At 41.9% G+C, this 18,456-nt stretch overlaps 1 protein-coding gene across 6 annotated transcripts in view; it reads left to right on the top strand.

The window, feature by feature from the left end:
- Window positions 1–18,456, top strand: part of fat1a (FAT atypical cadherin 1a) — a 202,482-nt gene that overhangs the window by 14,464 nt on the left and 169,562 nt on the right. The gene's annotated exons all lie outside the window — the stretch shown is intronic.

Genomic DNA, 18,456 nt, shown 5'->3' on the forward strand with positions numbered 1-18,456 from the left:
TTATTTATGCATGTCTCTTGTAGTCTGGATGATGTCTACATCACTAATAAATTTGCAAGCTTCAGGATTATTAAATGTAAGAATAGCCTGTTTCATCATAAAAAGGGTATTGATGTCTCTGTATTTTTCTTTACCAGTGTCTCTTACTCTCAGTTTGATTATGTTTTTCTTTGTGTTGAAATTATTTTCGAATCCTGATAAGATCAGTTAAACAATATTCCCTTTTTATGTCTCCTGCTGTGTTACAAATAAAAGGACTTTAATATTGGAACACTAGATTTGGATTTAGAATATCTGGACCTAATTTGTGGCCCATCTGGCATGTTTCCGTCAGACTCACTTGGCAAGTGCACTGGATTTTTGGCCTCTCTGCGGAAAGGTTTAGTATCTTAATTCTTGTTAAATAAAACAGGGCAATTAATGAGAAGACAGCTCTGCTGACGTTTTAGTACAAACTTAGAAAAATCATAGTGCTATATAATGTTTTTAGGTTTAGGGCAGTAGTTATCACAGTGATGTTAAATTAATTTTGATACCAAATAATGTATGTTTACTTTTCCTTGGTGCGGAAACAAATTGTTGCACCACATATTGACGGATATATTTTCCGTCATAAACTTTTGTTGCGACTGGGATGGGAGGAGTGTGCAGTTTATCTAGCTCCACTACTCCACAGGTCACAGCAATAGTTTAAATATTTGATTCACTCAGTAGATTTGTTAATGTTAGACCCAGAATGAAAGATACCTTATCAAGGCTTCTTTCAATAAACTTAGAATGACTGACTTATTATAAAACAAAACTTCCTCTTTAAAACAAGTGGCAAGAACTGATTAACACACAACTTGTAATTTGGAAGTGTAACTATCTATGCGTGTGTGGCTGACGCACACATTTGAAGGACAAACAAATAGGGTCTCTGCAGTGATGGGTGCTTGAAGGAAAAACTTTATAAAAAGGATAAAGTTTGCAGGGTTTTGACATTATCGATTTGGTGCTCCCTCGTGCGAGGATAGGTTGCTAGTCCAGTAGATGTCTGGAGGTTCTCACCAATGGAGTTTCAGCATGGAGGAAAATAGAACTAGATCAATCCTTCCTGTCTCAGCATCTCAGGTTTCCAAATATAGACAAGTTCCTCTGAGATGAGGATTCCTAGCTGGATATTGATAACCGCGCTCTGTTTCATGCAAGGCCACGAGAACGCGAGCTGAGCAGCTTTTGCCCTTCTCAGCCCATTCCCAACTGAGCTCAAAACAGGAAGTTTAAGACATAAAGCTCCTCTGCCGGGTGATTTCCAGTAAGTCACCAGACCTTTGCTTTTAAAACAGTTTTTTTTTCCATCAATTAAAATGATTGCAGTTCAAATAGACAAATAGCTCTCCTTCACAATTGCCATGCTGGTCATTTAGCTGATGTCATGTGATTTCTTAGAAAAAGGCATACTTGCTGTAGTCCAAGTTGAGCTTATGGCCATTTAAAAAAAAATCCAGATCAGTTCTCAAGTGTCCAAATAATACAATGTCCTTCCAAACTTTAAAAGAAAACATAGTTCTTGTAGCTATGGTTCTAACACTTTTTGAAACCATATTTGATAAACACTGTAATGAGCAGTGCATTGTCAGTTTTTTAAAGATTGAGAAGTAATTACTGAAAATTGAAATTAAAATTTGAGAATTGTAGGAAGTTTGGTTTCTGTTTGATTTGTATTTTGTTGATTTTTGCACAGAATTTGGGCAACCTAACTTCTACATATTGAAGTAAATAGAAATTACAATATGTTAACAGACTATTTAGTTCAATGAGCCCGTGTTAGTCTTTATTCTCCGTATGAACAGTAGCCCGAAGCCCATGAATCCACCCTGTTGCAATATCCCTTTATTCCCTTTTCATACAGCCTAGCTAATCTTTTCTTAAAATGTTGACATAGTCCTGCTTCAATCATTGACTTTGGTTTTGCATTCTACAGCCTCAGGCATTCGACAGCCTCACAGCCTCTGTGTAAATATGTTGCTCCTGCTCTCTGTCCTAAATCTCATAAATTTCTAGTGATAAAAACACTAAAAAAAAATGCTCAAAGCAGACAGCATTTGAAAGGGACAAAATGATTCTACCCAAAGCATTAATTCTTTATCAAAACTGAAAAGCAGAGTTAGATAGTCAAGGGTCTGTTTTTGGTTTCAGATGCTGATGGACCTGTTTCTGTTTGTATTCCAGACTTTGTGTTAGCAGCTTTTTCTTCCATGATTTGCATATGTTTCTGTTTTTGGTTGGAGGCTGTACTTACTGTGATTCCTGACAGATTTTTACTCTTGCAATTGTTAGAATGTTTGGAACTTTTAAAGAACTTTTGAGGTAACAACTAGAGTAAATGCCATTGATTTAAAAATTGGATACCATTGGCAGTATAATTAAATTGCCAATTTTTAAACATTGGTACTGTTTAGAACATGGTTCTGTTTCTGTGTTATGGAGTTAAATTAAACTGAAATTTGATGCAGTATTGATTACGAAAGCATTTGGGGCATTTGCTAAATTTATACAAACTAAATTTTTTATTAACCACTGAAGTAATGTGCATTGTCATAATTAGCTTCTTTGGGAAGTGGGCTCTTTATTACAGTTTAATGAACTGCTGCTGGGCTAATTGCACGATCCTGCTCCCAGTGGATGCTGCACTTGCAGAAAGCATGGGGTTTGGAGTTTTTGCTGCCCCATCATTGACCTTTTGTGGAACACAGCTCTCTTCCCTCTCGTATGGGGTGCGGGGATACAGAGTTAGCCCTACAAAGTACTCTGGTTGATGAGGGCGAACACTCTGAAGCTGAGCCATACAAACAAGAAGGCATTAAATTAATGTCACAGTCCATATTGAACTCACGGACATTGGCAAAGTTGGAGTGTTGTAATAGACCTCAATGTAACGAGACTGAAGAGAGACAATCTGATGGTGTTCCTGCTTCTCATGTGTACCCTGTAACTCTTGATGGGAAATATGTATGTGTGGATGACATTTGTCATTTGTTTCTCTCGCTCACACATGCTCCCTCTCACTCTCATACATACATACATACATACATACATACATACATGCTCAATGTAGATGCACACAGATTTTCTGGTTAAAAGCTTCTAGACAAGGTAATTTCTTGAACAACTATTAAATGGAGGGTTTAAGGATGAAATATTTAAACCTGGTTGTTAAAAATTTTATCTGGACTGAAAATTCATCCAAGTTCAAGTATCTAACCTCTAGCATATCTGCAGCCAAAGTATGTGGGGTCAGGGGAAGTCACATCAATTTAATCATGCATCTTGGGCAAGCAACAGAGCTGGAGGTCACAAAATGCATTGATGATTACAATAAACAACAATTGATAATTGGCTTAGAGAGAGAGTGGTAAATTCTAACAGGGAGGCTTGAAAATAATTTTTGGGAAGAATATTAAAATGGAAGATTTAATCTAATTAGAATATGCTGCTGCTTGTAAAATTAAGAACATAGACCATAACAGAAACTGTGGACCTGAGGGCACAGGGGCAGAGGTGGATGAGGCTGAAAATAACCGAAAAACTGGACAATTTTGTGGATATGGAATGTATTTCTGTATCCTGCTTGCCAGCCAGCTAGCTAAACAGGCAGCCTGGCAGGTGATTGGTAGGGAATCACTTGACTTGCGGCCACAACTGGAGACTTTTTAAAAAAATTCACTTTATGGAATGTGGGCGTTGCTGGCTAGGCCAGTATTTATTGCCCATCCCTAATTGCCCCTGAGCAGATGGTGATGGTGAGCTGCCTTCTTGAACCACTGCAGACCCTGTGGTGTAGATACACCCACAGTGCTGTTAGGGAGGGAGTTTCAGGATTTTGACCCAACAGCAGTGAACAAACGGTGATATATTTCCAAGACAGGATGGTGAGTGACTTGGAGGGGAACTTCCAGGTGGTAATGTCCCCATGTATCTACTGCCCTTGTCCTTCTGGATGTTAGTGGTTATGGGTTTGGAAGGTGCTGCCTAATGAGCCCTGGTGAGTTTCTGCAGTGCATCTTGTAAATGGTACACACTGCTGCCACTGTGTGTCGGTGGTGGAGGGAGTGAATGTTTGAAGGGGTGCCAATCAAGTGGACTGCTTTGTCCTGGATGGTGTCAAACTTCTTCAGTGTTGAGGGAGCTATACTCATCCAGGTAAGTGGAGAGTATTCCATCACACGCCTGACATGTGCCTTGTAGATGGTGGACAGGCTTTGAGGAATCAGGAGGTGAGTTACTCGTCGCATGATTCCTAGCCTCTGACCTGTTCTTGTAGCCACAGTATTTATATGGCTAGTCCAGTTCAGTTCCTGGTCAATGGTAACTCCCAGGATGTCGATATTGGAGGATTCAGTGGTGGTAATGCTATTGAATGTCATGGGGCGATGGTTAGATTCTCTCTTGTTGGCGATGGTCATTGCCTGACACTTGCATGGCGCAAATGTTACTTGCTATTTGTCAGCCTAAGCTTGGATATTGTCCAGATCTTGCTGCATTTGAGCATGGACTGCTTCAGTATCAGAGGAGTCGCGAATGGTGCTGAACATTGTGCAATCATCAGCGAACATCCCCACTTCTGACCTTATGATGGAAGGAAGGTCATTGATAAAGCAGCTGAAGATGGTTGGGCCGAGGACACTACCCTGGGGAACTCCTGCAGTGATGCCCTGAGATGACTGATCTCCAACAACCATCTTACATTGTGCTAGGTATGACTCCAACCAGTGGAGAATTTTCCCCCTGATTCCTATGGACCTCAGTTTTGCTAGGGCTCCTTGATGCCACACTTGGTCATATACTGCCTTGATGTCAAGGGCAGTCACTCTGGTCTCACCTCTGGAGTTCATCTCTTTTGTCCATATTTGAACCAAGGCTGTAATGAGGTCAGGAGCTGAGTGTCCTTGGCAGAACCCAAACTGAGCATCAGTGACCCGGCTATTGCTAAGCAACTGCTGTTTGATAGCATTGTTGATGGCTCCTTTCCTCAGTTCACTGATGATTGAGAGTTGAGTGATGGGGTGGTAATTGGCCGGGTTGGATTTGTCCTGCTTTTTCTGTACAGGACATACCTGGGCAATTTTTCTCATAGTCGGATGGATGCCAGTATTGTAGCTGTACTAGAACAGCTTGACTAGGGGCGTGGCAAGTTCTGGAGCGCAAGTCTTCAGAACTATTGCCGGAATATTGTCAGGGTCCGTAGCCTTTGCCGCATCCAGTACCTTCAGCCATTTCTTGATAACACGTGGAGTGAATCGAATTGGTTGAAGACTGGCATCTGTGATGCTGGGGACCTCTGGAGGAAGCCAAAATGGATCGTTAAGTCAGCACTTCTGGCTGAACATTGTAGCAAATGCTTCAGCCTTGTCTTTTGCAATGATGTGCTGGGCTCCCCCATCATTGAGGATGGGGATATTTGTGGAGCCGCCTCCTCCAGTGAGTTGTTTAATTGTCCATCACCATTCATGACTGGATGCGGGAGGACTGCAGACCTTGGATCAGATCTGTTGATTGTGCAATCGCTTAGCTCTGTCTATCACTCACTGCTTATGATGTTTGGTATGCAAGTAGTTCTGTGTTGTAGCTTCACCAGGTTGACACCTCATTTTTAGGTATGCCTGGTGCTGCTCCTGGCATTCCCTCCTGCTCTCTTCATTGAACCAGGGCTGATCACCTGGCTTGGTGGTAATGGTAGAGTGGGGGATATGCTGGGCCTGAGGTTACAGATTGGTTGAGTTAAATTCCACTGCTACCTCATGGTTGCCCAGTTTTGGGCTGCTAGATTAGTTCGAAATCTATCCCATTTAGCATGGTGGTTGTGCCTTACAACATGATGGAGGGTATCCTCAATGTAAAGATGGGACTTCATCTCCGTTAGGACTGTGGTGGTCACTCCTACCGATACTATCATGGGCAGATGCATCAGTAGCAGGCAGGTTGGTGAGGATGAGGTCAAGTATGTTTTTCCCTCTTGTTGGTTCCCTCACCACCTGTCGCAGACCCAGTCTAGCAGCTATGTCCTTTAGGACTCGGCCAACTCGGTCTGTGCTGGTACTGCTGAGCCACTCTTGGTGAAGGCCATTAAAGTCTGCCACCCTGGGTTCATTCTGCGCCCTTGCCACCCTTGGTGCTTCCCCCAAATGGTGTTCAACATGGAGGAGTATGGATTCATCAGCTGAGGGAGGGCGGCACGTGGTAATCAGGTGGTTTCCTAGCCCATGTTTGACCTCATGCCCTGAGACTTCATGGGGGCCGGAGTTGATGTTGATGACTCCCGAGACATCACCCTCTTGACTGTTGTACCTCTGTGCCGCCACCTATGCTGGGCCTATCCTGCTGGTGGGACAGGACGTACCCGCGGATGGTGATGGTGGTGTCTGGGATATGTTCTATAAGATATGATTCCGTGTGTATGACTTTGTCAGGCAGTTGCTTGACTTGTCTGTTTGACAGCTCTCCCAGTTTTGGCACAAGCCCCCAGATGTTAGTAAGGAGGAATTTGCAGGGTCGACAGGGTTAGGTTTGCCATTGTCATTTCCAGTGCATAGGCCAATGCCGGGTGGTCCGTCTGGTTTCATTCCTTTTAATTCGCTTTGTAGCGGTTTGATACAACTGAGTGGCTTGCTAGGACGTTTAAGAGTCAACCATATTACTGCAGATCTAGAGTCACATGTAGGCTACACCAGGTGAGGATGCCAAATTTCCTTCCCCAACCTCTGGCATTGTCACAGCCCAAAGTGCGTGGGGGTCAGGGAGGTCACGTTTTAGTCATGTACCTTGAGTATCCATTAAGGGTGAAAGGTTGCAAAATGCATTTAAGGTTGTCCAATTTAGGCAGAGTGTTGAGTCTCCTCAAATAAAGTTCACCATTTCAACAAAATTAAAGTTGAATTTCATCCCTGTAATGCCTTGAAAGTACAGGTTCATAAAGCTGTAAAAAAAAAGGCGAGTGGCATTTTGAGTTTTATAAATAGGTGAATGGAGTACAGGAATAAAAAGGTAATCATAAACCTGGAAGGTAATGTTTAGGCCACAATTAGAAAACAGTTTGAATGTCAGGGTTAGGTTAAAAGGCGAGGGAGATTAAATGACAAGTAAGCCTGGAACACACTGCTCCGCCTGCCCCTCCCCTCTTTTTCAAATGCATGAAACCCATCATATTTCTACCTCTCTTCAGTTTGGAAGAACTCATATTGGACTTGAAACATTAACTCTGCTTCTGTCTCCACAGATGCTGCCAGACCTGAGTTTTTCCTGCACTTTCTGTTTTTGTTTCAGATCTCCAGCATCTGCAGTACTTTGCTTTTATTTTATTTTATTATAGGAAAGGCATTTTAACCTCAGAAAACATACAGCATGGGTTCACTAAGGTGGATGACTAGTTGAAAGAAGCATAAGAAGCATCAGATAGTGAGACTATTTTAATTGAAAGCAAAGACAGTTAAGTGGAGATTTAATAGAAGTTTATAAAACCATGAAGGGTGTGGTAGGTGAATAAGCTGAAATTATTTCCTCCAATTTAACTCCTCCAATTTTAAATTGATCACTTTGGAACTTGGGTAGGAGATTAGGAGAAATATATTTATTTCCACAGTTGCTTGAAGATAAAGTATTTTGTATCAGGAAGTTGTTGAGGCACAGGCCGTTGCATTTTAAGGGAAAAATAAATTTGAAGTGGTGCAAAATATAGTGGGAGAGAAGGAAAGTGGGGTTGGTTTTGGGTTACTCTTGTAAATAGTCAGCACAGACAGAAAGGGGTGAATGGATTCCTGAGCTATAAACTGCAGTGGTTCATGAAGAAGCATGAATTTCATTTATGTGGCAGTGATCTTAGCAGCAATAAGCCTTTAGTCTAATGAGCAAAATCTTTATCAAGAGTGATTTCTTTTCTCATCAATATCAAGCAATACTTGTTGAAAATGCACTGATGGATGTGATTGCACTGATGGTTTCTGTTGGACTTCAAAATAAGCAACTAGCTCTCATTCCTGTGGCTGTGTAGTTTTTTTGAAAGCCTACTAATTCTCAGCTGATAACTGGTGAAATATGAAGCATAAATTAAATTTAAGACATTGGGGTTAAAACATCTATTCATTTAATAGTTATTAAAGAAATAACCTTTTCTAGAAGCTGTTAATCAGAAAATCTCTGTGCATCTACATTGAGCTTTAATGTGCATCTGTGCATGTGTGTGTGAGAGATGCTAAATCATTTGCCGTACAAATGATGGTAAAGGTATCAATATTCAGATGAAAATAACTACCAAATAATAGCCCTCTACCTAAGCAACCTTATTAAATTCTGTGGACTAGGAATTGTGTATAGAGGGCAAATATTTATTTGGAAACTGAAACACAAAACATTTCTATATGGTGAGGTTGTTCAATAAAATGTGGTGATAAAGGATGGAGAAATATATCGTTTCTGCGTATCATTCTGCACAGCTTAACCAGGAGACCTCAAATATTACTTGTTTATGAATGTAGGAGGCACACATTGGTGCACAACATTAAGATGGATAATGGAAAATGCTGGTGAATGACAGTGAAATCTCATAGTAATATGATTACCCTAAAGGATCAATTCAAAATGTACAGTAAATGTTCCGTAGTGTCTTTACAATGCAAGCGCTAGCTGCTTATGATGTGACCTGGCTGTTACTCTACTGCCATTCCACTACCGGGCACTCATTGCTCACTATGCAAGTGTACGTATGCACGGAGCTCCATTCAGGGCAGGTGTGAAACTTTTCAAGTTAGCAAAGTGATAACTGTTTTACTGGCTTTGTAGTAATAGTAAATGTAAAGATGGTCCGGTGTTTTTCAAAGTTTTAATGCAGGATTCGGGTTGTTCAAGGCTAGAGGGTGGAAGCTAATGGAGCAGGAGTGTGGTAGAATATTGGGGAGAACAAAATCTCTGTTGTCGAAATGGTTTGAGTTTCTGACTGGGGAATGTATGTTAGAGGTTAATTTAGTTCCAATAATAGAATGGAACTTTTAAATTGTTATATTTTCCAAAATATTTTCAGAAAGATGTCTGACACAGAGTTTGAGGATCCAAGTTGATGCAGAGTCCCCTGGTGGACAGAGCAGAGAACTACAGATACACAAACTTCTTGATACAGAATTGCAGAGTCACCAGCTTTTGTGATTGAAAAGCATGACAAAATGATGAGTACTCTAAATAGGAAATCCCTGTTAGTGTGCCATCTGTAGGCAGCATAGGCAATTGCAAGGTACCTTAGTGTGGACACTATATACATGGAAAGTTCCATAGAAATGTGGACAGGGAAGCAGGACATGCCAATTTGAACAGCGTACAGGTGCTTCACCCCACCTGCAGGTATATCATGGCCAATGCCAAGCCCAGTCTGTGTGAGTGCTTCCCTGCACTAATTAGAATTGACATATGCTGAAGTCAGTAACTTGAAAGCACAATTGTTACTACAGATTCTGATGCAGGATTTGTATTGAGGGTCTCCTGAGGGCCTACTTGACACAACATCGATGGAACGTGGGGAAATTATGTTAATTCCTGTATGGCACTAGACGGGAACAAGGTGGGCAGAAAGTTAAAATAGTGGTGGAGCACTTATTGCCGTGTTCCCAATTTATTTTCACTCATTGCTGTTTTAACTGCACACTTTTGGGAGGTGACTGAAACTTCACTCAGAAGTCATTCATTGGTTGTGAAATAATATGGGATGCCCTGAGCACACAAAGTTAACTATATAAATGTAAGTTTGCTTGTATGTGTATGGTTTTTTAAGGAATTGTTGATGGGAACTTTCCTATGATCATGTCTGAAATAATAGTGAGAATGAGGGAAAATTCGGGTAGTGAGGTCCTATGCACGCTACTTATCGACGTACCTCAGTCGCCATATAGAAAGTGGCTGTATGCCCTGGGAGGCAGCATTAAAGGATACAAGATCCCCCATTGAGACGAGCAGCCTCCTCACCCTCCAAATTGGGCCAATGCTGCCACACTATTGAGGTTTTTTTGTGCTTGTACTGACAACCTCATCTTCCTGGTTCTGGGTAGCTGGGTTGACCAGAGGGACTGGCGGTAGTTCAGCCCTACCACAACTCTCCTGAAGAGGAGATTCCCTCCTATTGTTTTCAAATGAACGTCTGTCTCAATAAATAAATTTAAAATCTCCTAAGAATTCATTCAGTTCATTGTTAACAGCTGGACATAGACATGTTTTGGAGCCAATCCAGGGCAGCAGGAGTTGCTGCTCATTTACTATCAAAGAAACCTTAATAGTTTAGGCACAGATCATAGTAATTCTAATGAGTAGTGTATATATAAAATAAAATATTTTTAGCTTTGTAATTAAGACATAATTACAGATAAATATAAATGTATGCCTGAAAAGTTGCTCTCAAGGTGACATTCTGCTTTTTAATTAGGCCCTTATGGGAAGATGAGCATGCTCAGATCATCTTGAAGTCCAGGCCATCTGTTTATTTTTCACATGTCCCAATCTACCATGAATGTACCAGCTGGTTTATGAATAGAAAGTCAATTGTAGTGGCCCTTTCATTGTCAGAAATAGAATTTTGAAGGGCATATTTGAGGTACAGAGAAAACACAAATTTAACTCAATGTGAGGTTCCTTTATATAAATCTTAGTAAATTTCTTTATTTGGGAATTATAGTGGTATTGCATTTTGTGTGAATGTACAAATATAGTGTATATTATACTGTAGCTTACCCTCCATCACCAGAAAACAGTTTTGCATTTAGACTTTGCTTCTTATCCTTGTTATGAAATATTTTCCTGCAACTAAATGATGGAGGATTTGACCTGAACCATGAACTTTTTCAAGTTTCCTGCTAGTGTTCCTGACTTGGAGAGTCTCTGTTAAAGCAGAGTAGAATGGGAGTTATACTAACTGGATTGGTGCTTTATTGTTTGCAGTATATGACTGTTAGCTGTATTAACTCTGAAATGCATCCTTGCCCAGCACCCCAATTTAGTTCTAGCCAGATACATTTAACATAAACAGCAAAATATGTATTACTACTAACTCGTGGGACTTAAATCTTTAACTTCTTTATTGGGGGAGAGGTGCTTTATTTATGGAATATGTGACTGCCAGTTGTGTTGATTAAAGCATTGTTTGACAACCTTTAAATCATGAGAGTGTTTAGTTTCTTTTAAGTATATATCTGATTATTTAGAATTGTAAAGTGCAAATTGATCTTAGCCTTTGAGAATATGATTGAAAGCCTGCAGTGTTCCCTAGCATCTACATTCATTTTGAATTGAATCTTGATCAAGTAAAGGATAGTAATTATTGTTAGGTTATATTCTATATAATAACAATATCTGGGCTCTTAAGTTTAAGTGGGTGATTGGGACAACCTCTGCCAAAATTTGGGGCCACTCTTTTAATGCGTCTTGCATATTATTTCAGTTTATTTTCTTACCAACTTTTCTCCTACGGCTAGTTGCCCTCTGGGTCTCAACAATATGTCTGCCAAGGTTTGCACATAAATAATGGTGAATGCCAGTAGACTACTTGACATAAGGAGGTAGGGGGTAGTATAACTGCACCCAGTCTTGGGCAATGTTCATGTGTACTTGCAGCTGGGATTTCTGGTTAGCGATTAAATGCAGGCCCCAATTTCCTCTCTTTGATCCCAGACGGTTGAGGCCAATGGTAGCAGTTGTGCTGCCCCCTGCTGCTGAGGTTTGCTAATAAAGTACAGATCAGAGATTGAAACCTGGGGCTTTTCTGATCCGTATGGTCCAGCTAATCACTAGTTTTAGGTTCATCTTAACTACAATACAGTAAACTATATAGAGGAATAATTTGCCCTCTATATTGGATTGCTTTGTGTGGTTAATGGGTTATTTAAGTTAACTGAAAGCAAAGGAAGTAAGTGAAACCGGTTTTGTTTTTCACATTGAAGTGATGTTTTATTTTTTAACTTTTGTGTTATTGAGATGAAACCGGTGGTATTAAATGTTTTTTTTTAATGTTGTGAAATATGTGCTGTGCCGATTTTCTGTACTCGTTAAGCCAACCAAAGTGTTACTGGAACAGGTAAAGAGCTGTTCCCCATGCTTCCCCTCCCCCCCCATTCACCTCAGCTTTTAAATGTAGAGATTGTGTACTGCTCAGCTAGGTTCACGGGGTCACAGCCTGGTTTGATGACAACAGAGATGCCTGGGGCCAAGTCACTGAAGGGGATTTGGAGGAGTTGGGTGTGAACTACCACATGTGGTCATGAGATTATTCTCCACTATAAACAGAAAGCCTTTGAAGAAATATAATCCCAATGAAAGGCCTATTTACTCTCGTGGAACAAGCTTTGCATCAAGGGCACTTGCTGGGCAACAGAAGTATATACAGCACTGATAGCTAACCACTGTGAAGGAGTCAACAGAACAGAATCCTACAGATGAGTTCCTGATTATATTTGTTGTGATTAAAGGCCATTTAGGATGTGTCTCGTTACAAGTAGACTTATCCATGTTCTGAGCAGTGTCACACATTGATTTTGTAAGTGTTGAGATTTTAAGATTTAGATCGAATTCTTTTACTTTTGACCGGAAAAACAAACGCTGCTGGTCTGTCATTTGATAGGAATTGTTATTCTTTGTTTATTAGTTAAGCTGATTCTGGTGGCAACCCATACAGCAAAATCAAGAATCTTTTGAAAGTTAGCACTTCATTCCCATGTATGAAAGAAGTGAGCAGAATAGTATGATTATAAAATGGCATGGTGCTGCTGATTTACTTTTGATAGTTTGATCTGGATTTTCAAACCCTTTAGTGATATTTAATTAGAGACTATCCAATTTCTTTAATGTAATAATTTTCTTTCTTGAGATTCAAGAAACAACGGCAGCAACAATTTGGAATTATATAGCTCCTTAGATGCGTGTTTAAAAGCACCCCAGGGGTGTGAGAGAAAATTAATAGTGAGCCAGAAAAAGCTTGATTAAGAGAGATTAAAAGCTTAGTGGGACAAAAAACAGCAAGAACTTATATTTATATAGCACCATTAATGTAATGAAACATCTCAAGGAGCTTCACAGGAGCATTATAAAACACAGAATGACACTGAGCCACATAAGGAGAATTAGGGCAGATGACCAAAAGTTTGGTGAAAGAGGAACATTTTAAAGAATGCCTTAAAGGAGGAAAGTGTGGTAGAGAGGGGCAGAGTTTGGGGCCTGGACAACTGAAGGCACAGCTCCCATTGGTGGAGTAATTAAAATCAAGGATGCACAGGAGACCAGAATTAGAGGAGTGCATGTGTCTTTGAGAGCTCCAGGGCTGCAGGAGATTAGAGAGATGGCAAGGGGTGAGGCTATGGATGGGTTTCAAAAGAGGAAAAGGATATTAAAATCAAGTTGTTGCTTGAACGGGAGCCAATATAGATCAGAGAACACGGGTGATAGGGTAACGTGACTTGCTGTGAATTAGACATGGATGGTTGAGGTTTGGATAACCTCAGGTTTATGGAAGGTAAATTGTGGGAGACGAGCCAAGAGTGCACTGGAATAGTTGAATCTCGAGGTAACAAAGGCATGAATGAGGGTTTCCGTGGATGAGCTGCTTCAGAGGTGAAGTTGGGCGATGTTATGGAGGTGGAAATGGACAGTAAATAGTGATGGTATGAATATGAGGTCGGAATCAAAAGTGGCACCAAGATTGCAAACAGTCTGGCTGATTCTCGGACTGTTGCTAGGAAGAGGGATGGAGTTGGTTGCTAGGGAACTGAGTTTGGAATGGAGCAGACTGTAAACAATGGCTTCAATCTTCACTATTTGACTGGAGGAAATTTCAGCTCATCCAGTACTGGGTGTTGGATAAGCAGTCTGATAATTTGGCAACAGTGGAGGTGGTAAAGTAGAGCTGGGTGTTGTCACCATACATGTGAAAACTAACACATAGCCTTCGGATGGTGTTGTCAAGGGGCAGCATGTAGATGAGAAATAGGCCAGGGTTAGTTCTTTGGAGACACCAGGGAGATAATGCTATTGAAGCAAGAAGAGAAACCATTGCTCATGATTTCCCTGGCTATGATTAGATAGAAAAGAATGGAACCAGGTGAATGCAGTCCCTCCCAGCTGGACAAGAGGGGAGAGGCTTTGGAGGAAGCTGGTGTGGTCAGCCGGGTTAAAGGCTGCAGATAGGTTGAGAAGAACGAGGAAGGAATGATTACCTTTGTTTTAGTCATATAGGATGTCATTTATTACTTCAATGAGGGCTGTTTTGATACTGTGACAGGGCAGAAACCTGATTGGAGTGATCCAAACATGGAGTTCCAGGGAAGATGGTAACAACAGATTCAAGGACTTTTCAGAGGAAAGGGGGGATGGAGATGGGATGGTAGTTTGGGGCAGTGGAGGGATCAAGGATTGGTTTTTGAGGAGAGGGATGATGTCAGGTTTGCAGGAGAGGGGAACAAGACCTGAAGAGAGAGAACTGTTTACAATACTGGCTAACATGGGACCAGGAGGGGAAGTTGAGTGTTCAGTAGCTTAGTAGGAGTAGGGTTGAGGGGACAGGAGGTGGGCCTCATAGACAGGGTGAGCTCAAATGGCATGAGAGGAGATAGGAGAAAAATTAGAGAAAGATGCAAAGGTGGTGTGGGGGAATCGTTGGCAGCATTTTGGGAAGTTTGGTCAGGTGAGCTAGTGGAAGGGAGGGATGCAGCAGAGGCAGCTGATCAGATGGTCTCGAGGGAGGTATTGAAATAGAAACAAGGAAAGGTTTAAGAGAAGGAACTACAGAGAGTGGGACCTGAGTGGCTGAAACTGAGAGCGTAATGGTGGTGGGTGTGGGTAGGGGGAGAAACTCTTGCGAGTTATCAACAGTCACAGATTGCAACTCTTTCGAGTACAATCACAGTTCTTGGTTTCCGGGAGTGGGACATGAACCCACAACCCTCTGATTCAAAGGCGAGGGTGCTATGAACTGAGCCACAGCTGACACCTCTTGGGTAGGGGGAGAAGGTGCACAAGATCCTGTAATTAGAGAAGTGGATAATTCAGTGGGGGTGTTTTAGGACTCTAGAAGGGGCAAGATCATGGAGATATTTAAAGATCAGGATGAGAAATTTTTAAATTTGAGGCATTAGTAAACAATACCAGGAGCCATGTAAGTCAGCGAGGATGGGATGATGGGCAAGATATGAGCAGCGTGGGTTAGGATGGGCTGCATTTTATAGAGGGTGGTGGATTGGAGCTTGGCTCAGACAGCATTGGGGTATTTGCGGGTAACTTTCAACTATGACTGTAATGGATCAGCCCCTGCTTATACATATCACCCGGTTTTACTTGCTGTTGACTTCTTCTGCCTGTTTTGTGTCCCTGCCAAAGTTGAGAGGTAAAGCGAGGGATGAGGGTTTCAGCAGAAGATGGGTAGAGGCATGCAGTATTTTGCAAATGGAATCCTCATGATGGAGAGGATATTTGGTTGGAAGCTCAGTTCAAGGTTGCAAACGTTCTGCATGGCATTTGTACACTTTCTTTTAAATGTAAAGTGCTAGTACTAGTTACTAGTAATTATTTGTGTATATTAATAGCTCTGTCCAGGTTCAATTGTAAGGTATCCTGATTAAATTGCCATTGGCAGGGAAGTTATGGGTAACACCGGAGGACAACCTTGCTCATACATTTCTTTCATTCATTTCTCAAGCCCAGAATGTGGCTTCTCAATCACCCCATTATCATGAATTGATTGAGCTTTTGTTTGAAAGGTGTTGTCTGAGAGACAATGAGAGGCATTTGCTAAAGGGTTAAAGTTGAATGGAGGGAGAAGAATTTAAAATGCACTTCCTCTGTTTAATTTTGTTTACTTAGGTCATTAATTCCTTTATATTTCAAGGGCATTTTTCTATAGCAAGGCAAGAGTGACTGGTAGATGATGCTCATTTACAAATCTTGAAATGATTGTTGGTGGTTAACATTGTGGGAATATAGTATGATTGTGCTGTGTTAAAATGACCCTGTGATAATGGCCCTGAATCTGTTGTCCCATTTAGCTGGCGCAAATGCATTGGGGTATACTCCGGCCTCCTGTCAGTTGTGAGAGCTTTGGGGACAGAGCAGAAACACAAGGCTAAACTGTAGTGGCAGATGTTTGATTTATGGGGGAATACTGTGGATTCTTGGGCTTTTCAGCCTGGAGAAGGGACATTTGAGAAGTGATTTATACAGGTGTAAAAGGCAGTAAATGGTTTGGAAAAAGTTAATCAAGAATGTGTCATTTGTGCGCACTTGCATCTGAATCAGAAGCACATGGATTCAAGGCCCTCTCCAAAGACTTAAGTGACAGTCTACATTATGTGCTTAAGTGCAGCATTGAGGGAGTGCTGCACATCAGGTAACAAGCTCAGAAATTCAATTAAGAATTGCATCTTTTACACCCAAACAGGCAAGCTTGATTTAATGTTTTATCTATAGCACGGTACTTAGAAAGTTTCAACCAAATTATGTGCTTAAATTCTACAGTGTGGCTTCTGACTCAGGTGGGAATGTTTTTATTCTTTCACGGGTTGTGGGTGTCGCTGGCTAGACCAGCAATTTTTTGTCCATCCCTAATTGCCCTTGAGAAGGTGGTGGTGAGCCACTTTTCTTGATGTACTGCAGCCCATGGGGTGAGTACTGTTAGGGAGGGAGTTCCAGGATTTTGATCCAGAGACAGTAAAGGATCGGCGATGTAGTTCCAAGTCAGGATAGTCTGTGGCTTTGAGGGGGATTTGCAGGTGGTGGTATTCCCATGTATCTGCTGCCCTTGTCCTTCTAGGTGGTAGAGGTCACGAGTTTGGAAGGTGCTGTCAAAGGAGCATTGGTAAGTTGCTGCAGTGCATCTTGTAAATGGCACACTCTGCTGCCATTATTTGTTGATAGAATATGGGGTGCTGTGTCGTGGATGATGTTGAGCTTCTTGAGTGCTGGAGCTGCACTCATCTAGGCAAATGGAGAGTATTCCATCACACTCCTCACTTGTGCCTAGTAGGTGGTGGACAGTCTTTGGGGTGTCAGGAGGTAAGTTACTCGCCATAGGATTCCTAGCCCCTGACTTGCTCTTGTAGCCACAGTATTTATATGGCTAGTCCTGTTAGGTTTTTGGTCAGTGGTAATCCCCCAGCATTTAGTAGGCAGGGTAATCACACTGATCGACAAGGGGAAGTGATTGGATTCTCTCTTGTTGGAGATGGTCATTGCCTGCCACTTGTGTGGCTGGGATGTCACTGCCACTTATCAACCCAAGCCTGAATATTGTCCAAGTCTTACTGCATGTGGGCAGGGACTGCTTCAGTACCTGTGGAGTTGCGAATGGCACTGAGCATTGTGCAATCATGAGCAACATCACCATTTCTGACCTTATGACGGGGGTGGGGAGGTCAGTGATGAAGCTCCTGAAGATGGTTGGGCTAGGACGCTACCCTGAGGAACTCCTGCAGCGATGTCCCGGGACTGAGATAATTGACCTCAAACCACAAACACCTTTCTTTGTGCTAGGTATGACTCCGGTCAGTGAAGAGTCCCCCCCCCGATTCCCATGATCAAGGGCAGTCACTCTCAGCTCACTTCGGGGGTTCAGCTCTTTTATCCATGTTTGGACCAAGACTGTAATGAGGTCAGGAGCTGAGTGGCCCTGGCAGAACTCAAACTGAGCATCAGTGAGCAGGTTATTGCTGAGTAGGTGCTGCTTAATAGCACTGTTGATGACTCCTTTCATCACTTTGCTGATAATTGAGAGCAGATTGATGGGGCAGTAATTGGCCGGGTTGGATTCGTCCTGCTGTTTGTGTACAGGACATATGTGCAATTTTCCAATGGGTGGATGCCAGTGTTGTAGCTTGGCTTGGGGTATGGCTAGCTCTGGAGCACAAGCCTTAAGTCACTGAATATATTTAAGAAGGAAATAGATAGCTTTCTGGACTCTAAAGGCGTCAAGGGGTGTGGGGAGAGAATGGGGGTATGGCGTTGAGATATGATCATGCTGATCCTCTGTTGAATGGTGGAGCAGGCTCGAAGGGTCGAATGACCTACTCCTGTTTTCTATGTTTCTGTTTCTATTGCTGGAATATTGTTAGGGCCCATAGCCTTTGCCAGCCCAGTGCCTTCAGCTGTTTCTTGGTATCGCGTGGAGAGAATCGAGTGGTACCAATTGAGCAAAGCTAACACTTAAAACTATCTTCTAAGCTACAAGAAATCAGGTATAATGTGGGACTGATAAATGCATTGGCTTCCAATGACTTTCTGTGTTAGGAGGACTTCCTCCTTCCTGTATAAGACAACTCTAGGTCACTCTTGCCGCAGCAACAAGTTAGAGAGCGCCCCCAGAAAGGACCCCTCTGTGCAGCAGTGTGCTCCTCCCACACAGTCTAACACCCCTCGTGTGCAGAATCGCTTCCACTTTAGAATTAAAACTACACAATAACTCCAGTA

The sequence above is a fragment of the Cetorhinus maximus genome, chromosome 1 (assembly GCF_964194155.1).
Source record: "Cetorhinus maximus chromosome 1, sCetMax3.hap1.1, whole genome shotgun sequence".
NCBI lineage: Eukaryota > Metazoa > Chordata > Chondrichthyes > Lamniformes > Cetorhinidae > Cetorhinus > Cetorhinus maximus.